The following is an 18123-nucleotide window of genomic DNA, read 5'->3' as shown; positions in this document are numbered from 1 at the left end:
CGCCCCTTCCCCGTCCCCAAAAACGGCCACAACAATCGATCATGCTGCGGGTTAGGCAGCACTGAGCGCGATCTCACAGCCACTGATTTGCACATGCAGTGATCGCCTGCCATCGGAGTTGTATGCAAACCATGGGGTTAGCGTACAACTCTGAATCAGGCCCACAGTCATTTCGGCATAATTGTGGCTTGATAAATAGGGCCCTTAGTTCAGTAAAAGCAACAAGTCAGGTTATTTTATTAATATATTTTGCTACTGACAGACACTTGGACTTTTAAAGTTCTAAATTGCACGCTCACTTCAGCCCTACCATATTTTCTGACAGATAGCAAAAGGAAAACAGTTGTAGCTTGTAACATATGTATCTAACATTTCTCCTAAGGGTGCACGCACGGTTACGGGTATGCAGAAGTGTTTCTACACCACTATGCATGTTCATCTACAACTAAAGCACTGAGGACGAACACTGAGGACTATGGCTATCCATGAAATGTTTGAGGTCTATTTACATGGACCAATGAAAGCAGGTAACACGTCAATGGGTGGTATGGATTCTTGGAAGTCCTAATGCTAGACAATATTTAGGCGTGTGTTTTTCCCAGCACCATTGATCATGAAGGCTTATAGAGGCACCAACGTAACACGATACAGCAGATAGAAAGCATTCATGGGAGGTTAAAATAGGAACTGTAAGAAGCCAGAGGGAAACATATGCTAAACTAAATGTGGGCACAGCAAACAAAGAATGAATAGTACCTGGAAAGAGATTGAAGGTGGATGAATGGCAGAGCAGAATGATAGACACGGAACAGAGAAAAATACATGTATAGACAAAGACAGTTTACTTGTAAGTGCCAACAGCTTAAGAGGCAAAAAAGAAGAGAGAAATAAATAAAAGGAAGAAAGTATGACAGCTATTTGTCAGTAATGCAAGGAACAGACAGGGCAGGAACTCATATAGGAAGGAGTAATGTGACCACTCACTACCACATGCCAAACCTCCTCACCAGCTGCTGCCATTCCCACGCTTACATAGGGATCAGAGGGAGGACAAAACCAAGTCTGGCATCAGTCAATAATTATTTGGCCAACAAATAACCAATTTGATATGGGAAGCACATTTTGTGCCAGGTGGGACAAGATTCCACATTACTCTTAGGATGCCTCTGGATCAGGGTGACATGAGAAATTGTGTTACCCATTGCAGGGAAAAGAGACAAGACCTCCCTGTTATCCAACATCATTTTGTATTTCCCAGAGTGACTAAAACGGGTGTTCGAGCCGCGGGGCTACGTCCCCTACCCACGAGGCCAAGCCCCACTATGCATCCGTCACTATTGGCGCCGCTATCCTAATGTATAAACAGTCAGTGACACTGACCATTCCAAAAACTGCAGCCATCGATTTCGGCAGCTGTTGTTGCCGCACCACAAAGCACTGTCCCCTGTCTGTCCCGACAGCAAGTGTGTGTGTATATAATATATATATATATATATATATATATATATATATATATTTTTGTTTTTTTTTTCTAAACCACGAGGGCCGCTGAGAATTTTTGACAGCGCATGTGCAGATTCACTGCAGGCGCCGGTTAGATGCCGATGGAGAGAGAGTGCAATTCGCCATAGAGGAGGAGAATTAACACTCTCCCTCTTCGGCAAAAGTTTTTTTTAATACATGAAGCTGGTGTCTGGACTTGCTTCACCATGATAATGGGCTAAGCAGGGTCAGACAGTTACTGCCCATTAGAAGACCCTTCACACACAGTATCAGAGTGGCATTGCAGGATTTGGAGACAAAAGACAAGGAGCACAGGTAGTATGGTTAGTGCTAAGGGGAGAACAAGAGGAAATAGGGCCATGGGAAAGGAGGAATATCTGGATGTGTCTCTTGGTGGCATCCAGTGTGAGAAAGTGCCTGATCCTATAGATGCTGCTGAATTAGAAACATGTATGTATGTATGTAGTGGCAGTGTCACCAGAGATGGCGTTGGTGAGCAGTAGATTCTGTTTGGGGTTGAAGAGAGAGAGTATATACCCCTGTGTTGAGACGCCTTTATGTACCCGAGTGCCACCGGTGTGGATGATATATTGGGACCTTCTCGAGTTGGTCTCTGACGGAGGGCACCAGGGCCTTTTTTGGTGTGTAGTGCCACTCGATATGGAACACACACACACACACACACACACACATTATATATATATACACACACACTTTTTTTTTTTTTTAAAACACACTAAAGATCAATTTGGGATTCTGAGCCTGATTCTGACCGGGTCGCAAGCGCTGTGCACTCGCAACCGGGTCAATGGTGGGCCAGTGCGCACAATGGAACCGGCTCCGTCATGCGCATGCGCGAGACCCAGATAGCGATGGGCAATCCGTCGCGCCGGGTCTCGTACCAAAGGGGGCGTGCTGTCGATGTTGAGTGCCAACACGCCCCCTTTGGTGGGCGGGCCAGGGGAGTGGCTGCCCAAATGGAGGCGTTCCATGTGAACGCCTCCGTTTGGGGGCGGCCCCACTGATATCACGAGTGATGTCAGTGGGAGAGATTTCGGCTCTGTTAGAGCCAAAATCTCTCTGGGGCTTGCGGCAACGAGACCCTACCACAAGGGTCTCGTCGCAAGCCCGATGGTCTTGACCATCATGACCATCTTCCTGGCCGCTCGCTATAGCTTTGGGGGTGGTTACCCACAGCTATGCGAGCGGCCAGGAGGCCGCTCTAAAAAAAATAAAATAAAATAGCCCGGCCCTGATTCAGAGTGAGCGCTCTGTCAGAGTGTCTGGCTCTGAATCAGGGCCTCTGTTCAATTTGCCATTCGAATTTGGTTAGATTCCCATTAGATTTTTATATTGGACATTTACTAAAGCCAAAATCGAACAGAAAACTGAATTTCACTCAAAATTAAATATAGGCAAAACATCGATGTATTCCATTGTAAAATACAGGATCCCTTCATTTACAAACATTCGATTTGCAAATCAAACGGAAATCGAACTTCAAATGCTCAAATGAATAGAATAAAGTGAATCTATTTGAGCTTTGAAACACCATTTTGTTGACTGGAAATTGATTGGGATGCCTTTAAAAGTTCCCAAAAGCATGTGGGGCAGTCTGGCTGTATGAATAATGGCTGATCCAGACGCATGGCCGCCGGTCTCAATACCGACAGTGTAATCCCTGCAAGGGATCTAACAGAGGCGTTGAAACTCTGACGCCCATGTTAATCCTGACGCCGAAACTCTGACAGGACGCTGGACCGATCATCCTACGCCGAGGGTAAGTATCTATGTAGCCGGGGATTGGGGGGAGGGGGGGTTAGGTGACCCTAAGGTTGGGTTGGGATAGGGTTAGGAATAGTAAACTTACCTCCGCTGTCAAGATCTCCTCCATCAGGCTGCCGGCGTCGGGATTTGAACACCGGGCTCACGTCCGGTGGTCAAACATACGGATTCCATCCAGGCTATGCCATGCTGTGCACCTACCTGCGGTATCAGGGGCGTAACAAGCTCTTTGGGGGACCCATAGCAAAGGTGCTTACAGCCCCCCCTAACCCTAACCTCTCTCTGGGGGACTCCTGATCTGGACTACATTATCACCATCCTATCCAATTCCTGCTTATTTAAGGGAGGAATATTTAGGCAGGCTCCGTTAGGCACCAGTGTGCTACAAAGTTGCCTATTTTTCCTTAATCTTACACATGAAGAGAAAAAAAAAAAAACTAACAACTAGAGCAAAAGGTTGACGGATGAAGAACCGTGCTGTACCGGTTCCAGTATTGCGCCTAACTTTCAAAAGTTGGTGGAAAATCTGGTCACACAGAGCTGACATTGACTTGTCAAATTTGTTTGCTATAGCTGGTAACGTTTATCTTACATTAAAATGCCTGCTGTTGTGTTATTACCTAGAAGGTATCTTTGTTTGATTAAATGTATACTTTTAAATGTATTACTGAGACCAATCCTATTGTTTGGCATTTTAAAAAGGTTATATGGCCAAACTACGGCCATTGAAATGTATCAAGTTGCCTACCATTGCCTTAACATCCAAGTACATATTGTTTTCTTGTATACATTTGTTAGGAAACGCAATACACAAAATTGATACTCATTTTTCCACTAGTTTGCCAGGTCACACCTGGGATGATGTTCACGCGCCCATCCCGGGAGCGACCCAGCTGAGACCCCTGTCAGACAGGCGGCCCAACCAGGCACTGGATCGATGACACCATTGGCGTCACATGATGAGCCGGCGCTTGGAGATGTTTTCATCTCCAAGCGCCGACTCTTCCTGTGCAGAGAACGGGACCCGGGTCACATCGCCCCAGGTTACCTGTTCACACTGCTTCACGAGCCGGTTTGAACCCCCGTTCAAACCTGCTCGTGACCCCAGTTGAAATGTCAGGTCACTCAACCCGGCTTATTTCAACCCTGCCCTTTCACACAGCACAATAACCCGGGTTGCTGCGCGCTCACGTGCAAAAACCCGGGTCATTGCTGGCAGTGGAAAAGGGGTATAAGTGACGCTGTGCAACAGAACTTTGTATTAAAACCCTGCTAGCCATGTTACCCTGAAAAGATTTTCTTTAGTCCAACACTATAGCATACAGCGGGCCCGATGCAACTGCTTCTGTTTCCGCAACCCTATGCCGATGGGCTTCTTACTTTGACGCCCAGCAGGAGCTTTGCTAATTCGCCCCTGTGCGTAAAAAAAGACGCATCATTGTATATTGCACCAGCCCTATGGAGGTGCAGAATGTCCATCTGAACATGGCTGCAGAGATCAGTGCAACTGCAGAAGAAGATGCAGTCACTGCCCGCATCATGCCCCCATCTGGCTAGTCACCACCCAGGGAGGCCTGCTGAAATTGCCTCTCTCTGCATCCAAATTCTCTGAGCAGCCCCTGGCGATAACCATCAGGACGCATTCACAGTGCGACATGGACGCAGACTGAAAACATCACCCTCTAGCATCCGACATCGCTCCACTGCGTCCACTTCGGAATCATGCTTAGAGAATCACTTGAGCTGCCCAATCTCTCCACACTATTAATGGTACAGACTCATACATCCAGTCACAGATTATAAGTAATGCAGTGCTAAATACAAGACATAGGCCCTCATTCAGAGCCGCTCGTTAGCGGCAGTACGCTCGTTCCGAGCGATGTTTGCACATCTGCGCATGCGTACGGTTTTTAGTACGCATGCGCGAACCAGTCAGTGCGGCCAAAAACCGTTGGTACGCAATATAGCGAGTGCCTGCTATTTTGAATGACAGAATGAGGCGTATGTGGGTGGTAACAGGGGAAGGTGCTTGAAAATGGGGAGTGGAGATCCGAACGCAGGCGTGCTTAAAGGTCAAAACGGGCGTTTTATGGGTGTGTATATTTAAAACAGCAGCGTCATTGTTCACGTCACTGGGTTATTTTATAGCCAGAACTGCTCGCAAATTTGTGGTAGCAAACACCAACCACAAGAATAGCGAGCAGTTCATACGCTGGTCGATGTACTCGATTAATCTAATAAATAGCGGACATGACGTAGGATGCGAGCGGCCAGGGGGCGTTTTTAACAAATAAACGAGCGTATGTTTTGCTCGCTCGTTCAGACTTAGAGGTGTGAACAGACTACAATGTGCGTACGGATCATTTGAATAGCCACCCCTTGTTTTTAAACGAATTGATCCGTACGCACATTGTAGTCTGTTCACACCTCTAAGTCTGAACGAGCGAGCAAAACATACGCTCGTTTATTTGTTAAAAACGCCCCCTGGCCGCTCGCATCCTACGTCATGTCCGCTATTTATTAGATTAATCGAGTACATCGACCAGCGTATGAACTGCTCGCTATTCTTGTGGTTGGTGTTTGCTACCACAAATTTGCGAGCAGTTCTGGCTATAAAATAACCCAGTGACGTGAACAATGACGCTGCTGTTTTAAATATACACACCCATAAAACGCCCGTTTTGACCTTTAAGCACGCCTGCGTTCGGATCTCCACTCCCCATTTTCAAGCACCTTCCCCTGTTACCACCCACATACGCCTCATTCTGTCACTCAAAATAGCAGGCACTCGCTATATTGCGTACCAACGATTTTTGGCCGCACTGACTGGTTCGCGCATGCGTACTAAAAACCGTACGCATGCGCAGATGTGCAAACATCGCTCGGAACGAGCGTACTGCCGCTAACGAGCGGCTCTGAATGAGGGCCATAGTTCAGGAAACAGAATACAGCTTTTGGCCAGACCATCAATCATTAGACAAAGCAACATGCAAATGACGTGAGCTGCTGTAGCACCTTCAAGCTTTAATCACCAAATTGTAGAGTAATCTTAAGTCCTGAAGCTTTTAAAATGACAGTGCCAAACGTATATAAAGGCTGAACCTGCAACAAGTGTAATATTTAAAGTACGTACTGGTCATAGAATGGTTTTCCTACAGATTTTAAGCAGTAGTACAAGTCTCTGGAGACTCATGCTATGCAGGGAGCTGTGTATAGCACTGCAAGAGACAGGTAACACACCAGATAATGTTGTGAGAGTTCACCAAAGAGAAGAATGCCCTCCCTGCCTACCATCATGGTCATTTCTTACAACAAGGCTGCTGATCAGACTCTAACTCATTTGCTTGATGCAAAGTGTATACATATGAGCAAATACCAAAACATCCTTTAACATTTGTAAAGCAAAAATATGCAAATATCACATAGGCTAATGAGAGAGGGTGGTGCAATAGATTACAAAGCAGAGTTTCACAGCTCTCTCAAGTCTCCCAACACGCCATGTTTTCAGGATATCCTTAATCAGAGATGCAAACTGACTGGCCAGAAATTGTTCCTTAGGTTTTCACACTGAAACTCTCCAAACATGTTGGATTATCTGGAGGACAGACCTGAAAAAGTAATCTAAAAGGCTACATCAATGTTATGCTTGTATTTGGATACTACTAGAACATGGGATATGCAGAAAGCTCCAGGGCTTTTCTACTGCAAATGTTATTTTAGAGATTTGTATTTTACTAATAAACAGAGTGTCAGGGACTGTAGTAGTGTTACTAAATAAAAATAGCATAAAAGTAAATACAAAAACAATATTTAAAATAAACATATTTCTTTTTAGCAAATCTCTTGGTTACAATACCACAATCAGCTTTCGTTCACATTACATAAACCAGTTTATTTTTCTGCGACACAAGAAAATAAAGTTATATATGACACAGATCAAAATGGATAACAGCGAGTGAATTATGACAATATCATAATAGCACTAGCTCAATCTTTTACTAAAACTATAGAACAGAATCCTTACCCTGGTGAATAACAGTCACTAAATGACACAAACATGACAAACTCAGCTCCTCAAGGAAGGACCATTGCAGCAGCACCATAGCCAGTCACCTCTGCAGCCCAGGGGTCACCTTACACATCATTATTATCATCATCCTTTATTTATATGGCGCCACAAGTGTTCCGCAGCGCCTTACGTAGTACATAAAACTAATAAGTGAACAAAAAAACAATAAAAAAAAGTAACTTACAGTACAGTGAAGGACATTATATACATTGCTGCAATAGTGATTAAAACACTCACAATAAGCAGCAGGCAGTTGGCAGAGACTTGTTAGGTGCCCTTGTGAGGAATAAGGAGTAGAAGAAAGTGTAAGGAGAAGCACATGAGGGAAGAGGTCATTAGGATTATAGTACATAGCATACTCCTTTACCAGATCGCTGCAGGTCGGTGGAAGATGCTCTGCATGCAGCAAGTTGTCACTTCCTCCGGGGGCCAGGGATCGGAGAGAGGGAAGGGGGTGGGGAGCGGCGGCTTGGAACTGCAACTCTACAATATTGAAGGCTCAGTCTCCCTTATTAGAGAGCTTCCAATACAAAGCAGCACTTCCCGACGGGAGGCGGCTGGATATAACTAAACTAATGATAACTCCCTATCTGAGGGTCCCAATCCAGCGCTACAGGCTCCATCTCCCCCATACAGCGATGTGACTGACCACGTTCAAACTAGCTCAAACCCCAGTAGTCTCTCCCCGGCCACAACAGCTGAAAGGTGACGTCACCCGATCACACCATCACAGCCTGGCGGGGGGCGCCCACAACACGCCGGCAAGAGATCAATACATGGTCCACAAGGCAGCAGCGACAGCGTGTGGGTGTCAGTTACACCAGGTTCCCGTTATGATTACTGAGAATAAGTTTATGTGGGCAGAGTAACGTGAAATCATAAGATCGTGCTCCCCCCTGAATTAGACAGTAGCCTGGTCTATAGTGATTGGTAACATTGTCTATGTGGATAATGAGATGACTTGTCCCAGGACTTTACTGTTTATGTATGATGTAATGCAGTGGTTGTCAGTCATTCTTCACCTAGCAGCCCATTTATTTGCATTATTTGTACACCCATCATTTGCAAAGCAAAACATTTGCAATAAATACAATCGCTATTAGAAAACATGTTTAGATGCCTTTATCTTTAAAAGACATAAATGTCCTATAAAAACAAGCTTTAACAAAAATATACAAGAATAAAATGAATTGGGTCCAAGTTGGGTCCTGCGAGCTGCTCTCACGGTGAACTCGCACTGCGAATTACATTTGCAATCTAACTGCAAACTCACATTGCTTTTTCTAATTCGCTTTTTTATGTACGCAGCCCCCTGAGAAGGTGAAAAAGTAGGGAAAATCTTTCTTTTAAGGTAAAATGTTGGGACATACTGCAGAACCTCTGATGCGCCCCTCCTATTGAATAATAATGCACTTGGAGGGGTTTAAATAGCATAATTTGGCCAATAAAGATACAGTGGTGCTTGAAAGTTTGTGAACCCTTCAGAATTTTCTATATTATTTCTGCTGAAATTTGCCCTAAAACTACCTCAAATTTTGACAAGTCCTCAAAGTAGATAAAGAGAACCAAAAATCAAACAACTGAGGCAAAAAAATTAGACGTGCTTCTTTTTTTTCTGAGGAAAATGATCCAATATCACATATCTGTGAGTGTCAAAAGTATGAGAACCTTTGCTTTCAGTATCTGGTATGACCCCCTTGTGCAGCAATAACTGCTTCTAAATGTTTCCGGTAATTGTTGATTAGTCCTGAACATCAGCTTGGAGGAATTTTACCCCATTCCTCCGTACAAAACAGCTTCAACTCTGTTATTTTGGTGGGTTTCCTCCCATGAACTGCTCGCTTCAGGTCCTTCCACAACATTTCGATTGGATTAAGGTCAGGACTTTGACTTGGCCATTCCAAAACGTTAAATTTATTCTTCTTTAACCATTCTTTGGTTGAATGACTTGTGTGCTTTGGGTCGTTGTCTTGCTGCATGAGATGCAGCTCATTGACAGATGTCCTGACATTTTCCTTTAAAATATTTTGGTATAATTCAAAATTCATCATCCTAGGCCAGATGCAGCAAAACAGGCAGAACTGTGATACCACCACCACCGTGTTTCACATATGGTATGAGGTTTTTATGCTGGAATGCAGTGTTGTCCTTTCTCCAAATATAACGCTTCTCATTTAAACCAAAAAGCTCTATTTTGGACCCATATGTCCACAAAACATTGTTCCAATAGTCTTCTGGCTTGTCCAGGTGATCTTTAGCAAACTGTAGACGGGCAGCAATGTTGTTTTTGGAGAGCAGCGGCTTTCTCCTTCAATCCTGCCATGCACACCATTGTTGTTCAGTATCCTCCTGATGGTGGACTCATGAACATTAACATTAGCTAATGTGAGAAAGGCCTTTAGTTGCTTAGAGGTTACATTGGATTCCTTTATGACTTTGCAAACTATTAGATGCCTTGCTCTTGGTGTGATCTTTGTTGGTTGACCACTCCTGGGGAGGGTAATAATGGTCTGCAATTTCCTCCATTTGTACACAATCTGTCTAACTGCTGATTGGTGGATTCCAAACTCTTTAGAGATGGTTTTGTAACATTTTCCAGCCTGATGAGCATCAACAACTCTTCTTCTGAGGTCCTCAGAAATCTCCTTTGTTCGTGGAATGATACACTTCCACAAACAGGTTGTCCACATACTTTCACATACTTTTAGCGCTCACAGATATGTGATATTGGATCATTTTCCTCAAAAAAAATATGAACATGTCTATTTTTTTGTCTCATTTGTTTGATTTGGTTCTCTTTATTTACTTTGAGGACTTGTGAAAATCTGAGGTAGTTTTAGGCCAAATTTCAGCAGAAATATAGAAAATTCTGAAGGGTTCACAAACTTTCAAGCACCACTGTAGGTCAGTTCTATGGGGAATTTCTATAAATAGCTCAAACATGGGTTAAATGATGTGGGACAGGTAGCAGTCTAAATAATGTGGGACAGGTATGTAGAGGTGTAAATGATGTGGGACAGGTATATGGAAGTTTACATGATGGGGGACAGGCATGTGGAGGTGTAAATAATGTGGGCCGGGTATGTAGAGGTGTAAATGATGTGGGACAGGTATGTGGAGATGTAAATGATGTGGGACATATAGGTAGAGGTGTAAATGATATGGGAGAGATATGAGGAGGTATAAATGATGTAGGACCCGGTATTTGAAAGAGTAAATGATGGGGAAAGGTATGTAGAGTTGTAAATTACATGGGACAAGGTATGTGGGGGTGTAAATGATGTGGGACAGGTATATGGAGGTGTAATTTATGTGGGACAGGTATGTGGAGGTGTAAATGATATGGGACAGGTATGTGGAGGTGTAAATGATGTGGGACAGGTATGTGGAGGTGTAAATGATGTGAGACAGATTGTCACAACTCTCGGATGGATTGTGGATGCGGCCCGTATTTAGGGAATTGGCTAGACCTATGCCTGAGGCGCAGAGTCTAATGTGCCAGCGGTATTCACCAGGGACCCTCTCAAGAAGGTATGGACTTGGCTGCGTCCGACACACAGGTCGCGGCCCTCAGGTTAGGTTCCCCTATACAGGTGCTGATGGACACTGGATGAGGTGCAGAAGAATAAACGTAGTCGACAGGCCGGGTCAGAACCAAACAGATGAGACGGTACCAGGGAGCAGACCTAAAAGGGTCACAGGGAGCAGCCAAGGTCAGAACCAGATATCAGGAGCAGTACAAGGGGTCAGACAAATTCTGATCACAAAAAAGCCAAGGTCAAGAGCAGGATAACAGGCATGCGGGGGACCAGGAGCGGTGCGTCGTGGCAGCAGGGGCCGGGGACTCCACGCCCGCTGCCCGCCGAAGACTCCAGTGCTGCCGGACCCGGTAAGTGGTAGCCGGTGTCCGGCGCACTGTGACACAGATATATGGAGGTGTAAATGATGTGGGACAGGTATGTGGTGGTGTAAATGATGTGGGACAGGTATGTGGAGGTGTAAATGATGTGGGATAGGTATGTGGAGGTGTAAATGATGTGGGATAGGTATGTGGAGGTGTAAATGATGTGGGACAGGTATGTGGAGATGTAAATGATGTGGAACAGGTATGTGGAGGTGTATATGATGTGGGACAGGTATGTGGAGGTGTAATTGATGTGGGACATCAGGTATGTGGAGGTGTCAATGATGTGGGACGACAGGTATGTGGAGGTGTCAATGATTTGGGACAGGTATGTGGAGGTGTAAATGATGTGGGACAGATATATGGAAGTGTAAATGATGTGGAACAGGTATGTGGAGGTGTAAATGATGTGGGACAGGTATGTGGAGGTGTAAATGATGTGGGACAGGTATGTGGAGGTGTAAATTATATGGGACAAGTATGTGGATGTATAAATGATATGGGACAGGTATGTGGAGGTGTAAATGATGTGGGACAGGTATATGGAGGTGTAAATGATGTGGGGCAGGTATGTGGAGGTGTAAATGATGTGGGACAGGTATGTGGAGGTGAAAATGATGTGGGACAGTTACAGTATGTGGAGGTGTAAATGATGTGGGACAGGTATGTGGAGGTGTAAATGATGTGGGACAGGTATGTGGAGGTGTAAATGATGTGAGACAGGTATGTAGAGGTGTAAATGATGTGGGACAGGTATGTGGAGGTGTAAATGATGTGGGACAGGTATGTGGCGGTGTAAATGATGTGGGACAGGTATGTGGAGGTGTAAATGATATGGGACAGGTATGTGGAGGTGTAAATTTGGTGGGACAGGTATTTGGCGGTGTAAATTATGTGGGACAGGTATGTGGAGGTGTGTTGATGGGAGAGGGGTATTTGAACATGCAGGTGAGAGGTAAAAGTGTTTACTCTATTTACAAACATATCAAAACACTGAAAAACTACTATAAAGACATTTTTCTGCACTCCATATTGCTGGAAAGATTTAATTTGATGAGAAACACTTGCTTGCTATAATTTTTCAACCATTAATAAAAAGTGCAAAAATCATCCATTTGACATCTTTTAAAAATCTCTTTTAATAACCTCCCATAGGCCACTAACAGCCTTCTATATTGTCCTGATATCTCAGAATTGCCATTTCTAATTGGATCTAGCAGTCGGGCAATGTATGTGAGTTTCATGAAACAAACTCGCATTCGAAAACACGTACCGAATTTGGTTGAGCCCTACATATAATATTTTTCACATATAATTTAAGAAACAAAATATAAATGGACACTAAACTTATTGTCCACATATGCATTCTTAGCATTTTTTTTAAGATGTTCATTTCATTACCTTTAATGATTAAATATATTTACAACATTATTTTTAATCAGTTAGAAACTGGTAAAACATATATTAACATGCAATTTTATAGGCTGATACCTTTGTCACAAACTCGGACATTAGGGGCGCTGTGGGCCTGATCCAGAGCCGGACGCTCTTTCAGAGCACTCGCTCTGAATCAGGGCGGAATTATTTTTCTTTGGTGTCGGCCTCCTGGCCGCTCGCTAAGCTGTGGGTGACCACCCACAGCTTTTGCGAGCGGCCAGGTGATGGTCGCGACGGTCACGGCCATCGGGCTTGCCACGAGACCCTTTTGAGCTTCCGGCTCTAATGGAGCCGGAAGCTCACTACTAAGGCCGCTCCCAAACGGCAGGCATTCCTTCGGGAACGCCTTCGTTTGGCCAGCCACCCCTCCTGCCCGCCTCCAAAACGGGGCGAGCTGTCAATCAAAATCGACAGCCGCCCAGTTTTGGTGCGAGACTCGTAGCGACGGAGCGCCCGTCGCTGGCCGGGTCTCGCGCATGCGCACGCCGGAGCCAGCTCCGGCGTGCGCATGCGCAGTGGGGGACCATCGACCCGCTTGCGAGCTCTGTGCGCTCACGAGTGGGTCTGAAGCAGGCCCTGTGTCTGTTTTATGCAGGAAACACCAGTAATACTGTATTTTCCTTCCTGTAAAATACTGGAAGGAAACATTCTTGTAAACCCTCCCCTTGCTGTTTAAAGCCACGAATCACTGTATTTTATAGCGGGGGTGGGGTGCGGTTAGGATTCCGCAATTCAAAGAGAATCATGTGATCCAACCTCCCAGCCATCCAGTTCAGTCTGAAAGTAGGTGGCACCGGGAGACTGGCCAACTCTTTCAGGAGACCAGGAAGCCCCTTCCTCGTAATTACGGATTGGGCATGTATGCCTTGACACTGTTTTCCCTATTGGACTAATTATCACCTGGATCTCACCTTGCTATTACAGTCTATGTGATTCTGTGCATGTCTGTGTGACTCTGTGCATGTCTATGTGACTCTGTGCATGTCTCTGTGATCCTGGACAATATGAGCCTCTCTGTCTTAACTGCCCCAGGCAACCAATCCCTTAATCCAGCCCTGCCCTCTACCAAGGACTGATGGTACCCAGCCTCTCAGACAGTGTGGATAACTGGTGGGGTAGTCACCCAGGGGCCACCATATATAAGGCACACATAGCGACACCAGCCTCTGAATGGCATGGTACTAACATTGTGAGAGGAGGAATGCAGGCGGCAACAAATGATGCAGAGATAGGCAACATTGTCAGCGTGGGTTGGAGGATACAAGAAGGTTCTTGGGTGGCACAAGTGTTATTGCCGCAGTGTAGCAGATGCTCCTTCAGAGATCTGCTGCAGCCTGCAGGTTGCAATATTTGAGACCTAATCAGCTGACTCAGCAGGAGCCAGCCACACAAAGGGAAGTGTGTAGCAGTGGAGATGCATTATATGCACCGGGGGCACTAGAGTGTGGAATAATGTGAACTGGTGACACTACAGTGTGGAGTAATGTGAATTAAGGGCAATGTGGTATTAATATGAACTGGGGGCACTTTCTGGCACTAATCAATACTGTAGCACTGTGTGCCGCTATTGTAAACTGGAGGCACAGTGTGACATAATGTGAACTGAGGCACTATATGGCCGAAAATTAACTGGGGACACTATGTGGAATAATGTGTAAAGGGGACCCCTACAAAATAGCATTGTGAACTGAGGGCCTGATTCAGACCCGCTCGCAAGCGCTATACGCTCACAAGTGGGTCGATGGCTGGGCAGTGCGCATGCGCGGCGTGCACCACGCATGCGCGAGCCCCGGAACGAGCGAGAAATCACTCGCTCCGGCACTCGCATCCAAAAGGGGCGACTGTCGATGTTGACAGCCGCCCCGTTTTGGAGGCGGGCAGGGGGGTTGGCTGGACAAGCGGAGGCGTTCCTGGAGGAACGCCTGCCGTTTGGGGGCGGCCCCACTGACATCATGAGTGATGTTAGTGGTGAGCTTCCGGCTCTATTAGAGCTGAAGGCTCATTGGGGCTTGCAGAAGGGTCTCGTCGCAAGCCCGATGGTCGCGACCATCGCGACCATCACCTGGCCACTCGTAAAAGCTGTGGGTCACCCACAGCTAGGCGAGCAGCCTGGAGGCCAGATTTTTTAAAAACAGCGGCCGTCCTGATTCAGAGCGAGCGCTCGCTTTTTGCGAGCGGCTCTAAATCAGGCCCTGAGAGCACTACAAAGTAGCTTCATGTGAATTGGAGGCACTACAGTGTGTTCAACACATTTGTGGTGTCGGGAGCACTGTATTTACAAATTATACTTTCTAATAACATTACCAGGATATAATTTTGGCAATCTCATTGGTAATTTACTAGCTGCTTCATGAAATATTTTGACACTAGCCACACCCCTCCATTTGATGACCACACTGACCCAATGGCTGGTAATGCCCCTTTAGTGAACCCCTGCCATTGCATTTCCCTGGTGGGCCATTCATGCTCCATTCCAACACTGGTTCTACGGTTAATACATTTTCATATGAATCAATTTGTTTGCTCACACAGTTCATTTAATTAGCAGGATGAATTTCTGAACAAGTATACTATTTATAGATGGTGATCCGTTCACAGAAAGTTCATGTCGCAACTCTCGGGTAGATATTGGATGCAACCCATATTTATGGATTGGTGAGACCTATTTCTGAGGCGCTGAGTCTAATGTGCCGGAGGTTTTCACCAGGGAACCCTCACAAGAAGATTTGGACTTGGCTGCGTCGGACACACAGGTCGCAGTCATCAGAATAGGTTCACCTATACAGGTGCTGGTGAACTCTGGATGGAGCGGGGAAGACTTTCAGCGTAGTCAGCAAGGTCAGAACCAAACAGTCAAGACGGTACCAGGGGGCAGACGAATACAGGTCTCAGAGGATAGCCAAGGCCAAACCAGATTGTCAACGCAGTACCAGGAGAATCAGACGAAAACAAGCCAAGGTCAGGAACAGGATACTATATAATAGAACGCTGGAATAAGGTAAAGGAGTGCTCCAAGGGACTTCCTTAAATAGGCAGGCCTGAATCTGGTGCCTACTTGTGACGTCACCAATAGGTGTACATGGCCCTTTAAATTTCCTGCAGGTCGACACGCGCGCTCCTAGGAGAGCTGCGGCCGCCTGCAGCTTGACAGCCGCACAGCAGGGGGAGCCGCACACCTCAGCAGCGGGCGCCGGGGACCCAGCGCCCACTGCCTGCCGCCTGGGACACCATCACCACCGGCCCCGGCAAGTGACAGCCGGTGTCCCGCGCAACGCGACATTGGAAAGCCACACACATCGGCAGCGGACGTCGGGGACAAACCGGCCACTGACCTGCAGCCTGGGACTCCACTGCTGCCGGACCCAGTAAGTGACAGCCGGTGGCCGACGCACTGTGACAGTTCAAAAAGGACAGGAGATCAGCTAAGACATGGCAGCAAAATATATCCTAAGCATTATTATGTTTACATAAATTTATTAAGCATTGTGTCCAATTGTGTTAAAATATATGTGTTAAATACCTTTAATTAAAAAGTGAGTACAATTCATGTAATGGGATGATATTGGAACTGAGTAACCCTAAAACTGGGAACACAATATACGCTGGTGAAACTCAGTGACGCGGCAATGCTATGTAACTATATATATTGCACACGCGGTACACACTGTATAATTGTATCGTTACATGCTGCATGCAACTGCACCACGTCATTCATCGCATCATCCCATCTGACGTGCAGGACAGCAGATGGGACAAAGCGATGAACGACCATCGGGAACTACGGATCGAGAGTACTCACTAGACGATGTGTATGATATACTGTAGCGTTTCAATCTGCGTCAGGACGATAAATCATATGATACATTGTATAGTGTGAACCCAACTTAAGATGAACCCCAGCCTGCGTTCAAGGAAATGGGGGCGTGTCGCATTGGGGGACACAGATCCCCTAGCCATGTAAGCGCCAGAAGCTGGCCAGTCTCAGTAAGCTTTGACTTACTCAGATGGCCGATGCTACAAACATTGCAATTTGCAACCAATGGTCACGATGTTTATCTGATGCCGCATCTTTGGACACAGCACTCGGATCTGCGGTGCCAGCTAGAGGCTTCTTTTTCCCTCAGACTCCTCCTGCAGCATATTAATTGTACGGTATTGCGCAGCCGCTCACTTCGGCTGTGCAATACCATACATACTGTATCTGTAGGTGAAGCCCAACTAAACTTGATGGGGAAATAAAGCAGCTGCATCGAAGACTGAAGACACAGCACTGATCCACACAAGGCCCATCTCTGAATCAGCCCCTCAGTCGCACACAGATGTACAATGTTGCACATCACATTGATCACTGTAATCTAGCAAAGTAGTTTTGTCGCTTACAGTTGTTTTAATTATGCAAATTATATGTACAATTTAAGCAAGAAAGACACTTGCCGGTCACGGCGAGATGGGCTATTTGCTGTAGATTGAATAACAGTGTATACATCTGTAGTACATATAGATAAACTACAGTGCTACACATACAGTAACATAGAATAAGTATGACCTCCCCCTCCATTATAGACAGCTGAGACACTCCCATGTTTGTAGGATAGTTTCTTGATGACATGTTATACAGATCAAACAGCTGAGTTTGAGTCTCTGTGCTATAGAATTACATAAAAATGTAAAAAATTCACATGATGATTGTACGAGTATCAAAGATAACTTTTACTCAGCTGATGTAAGGTGTGTTTTCTGATTATTAGAAACACTTAGAGCCGTATTCAATTTGAACCGAGCTGCGATACTTTTTCGCATCCCGGACTTTTCTCCTACTTCGCCTGTTTTGTTGGCGGAAAAGTATCGCGCGCGTGCCCGCTTTACCACGTATTCAATTTGAAAGTACGCGAAAACTTGAACAGGCGGAAAGTACTGTCAGATTTGGGGAAATCAGCCTGAAACCCCCCAAAAGATGCTCTGAAATGGGGGTTTACTATGGTACCGCCCGATTTGGCTTGCTGAAAGTATTTGGTGTTTTTAAACGGGCTCAATAGCTGCTAAATAGTGTTTTTCTATACATGGTGCAGAATAGTATTCAGGAGTATTTTTTCCAGAAAATAACTTATTCCCAGCATATTTGGGGTACCTGAAAATGGGGGTCAGCATATTTAAAAGTTGCTAAAGTGAAGTTGAAAAAATCTTGAAAAATCCACCTGCCGCAAACACCTGCAATGGAAAAAACACCTGGGGCATATTTGGGGACCCCCCAGAGTCAAGTTTGCTAGTTTTTAACTTTGTACCCAAACATTTTTTTTTTTCGCCCCCTTTTTTAAAGTAATTTTTTTGGGTTTCCTTAAGTGTTTTTTTTTTTTTTTTTTACACAGTTTACCTTTGGGGGACTGTCTGAAGGCTGCATGGGGGTTCCCGCAATGTTGCACCCCAA

General features: G+C 45.5%; 1 protein-coding gene across 6 annotated transcripts in view; it reads right to left on the bottom strand.

Annotated features, from left to right (window-relative positions):
- LOC148523510 (transmembrane protein 198) overlaps positions 1-8052 on the bottom strand; it is a 31237-nt gene extending 23185 nt beyond the window's left edge. For 3 of the 6 annotated variants that reach the window (XM_088473093.1, XM_088473096.1, XM_088473097.1), the window contains exons 1-2: positions 7725-8052; positions 7595-7633 (exon numbers count right to left, since the gene is read on the bottom strand). The gene's annotated coding sequence lies outside the window, so the exon portion shown is untranslated. The remainder of the gene's footprint in view (positions 1-7594; positions 7634-7724) is intronic. The other 3 variants (XM_088473092.1, XM_088473094.1, XM_088473095.1) reach the window with 1 other exon arrangement.
- Between the last annotated feature and the right edge of the window lie 10071 nt (positions 8053-18123).

The sequence above is a fragment of the Taudactylus pleione genome, unplaced genomic scaffold (assembly GCF_031769625.1).
Source record: "Taudactylus pleione unplaced genomic scaffold, aTauple2 ptg000130l, whole genome shotgun sequence".
In the NCBI taxonomy this organism is placed as follows: Eukaryota; Metazoa; Chordata; class Amphibia; order Anura; family Myobatrachidae; genus Taudactylus; species Taudactylus pleione.
The sequence above is the reverse complement of the archived record's forward strand: the minus strand, read 5'-3'. Positions and strand labels throughout refer to the sequence as shown.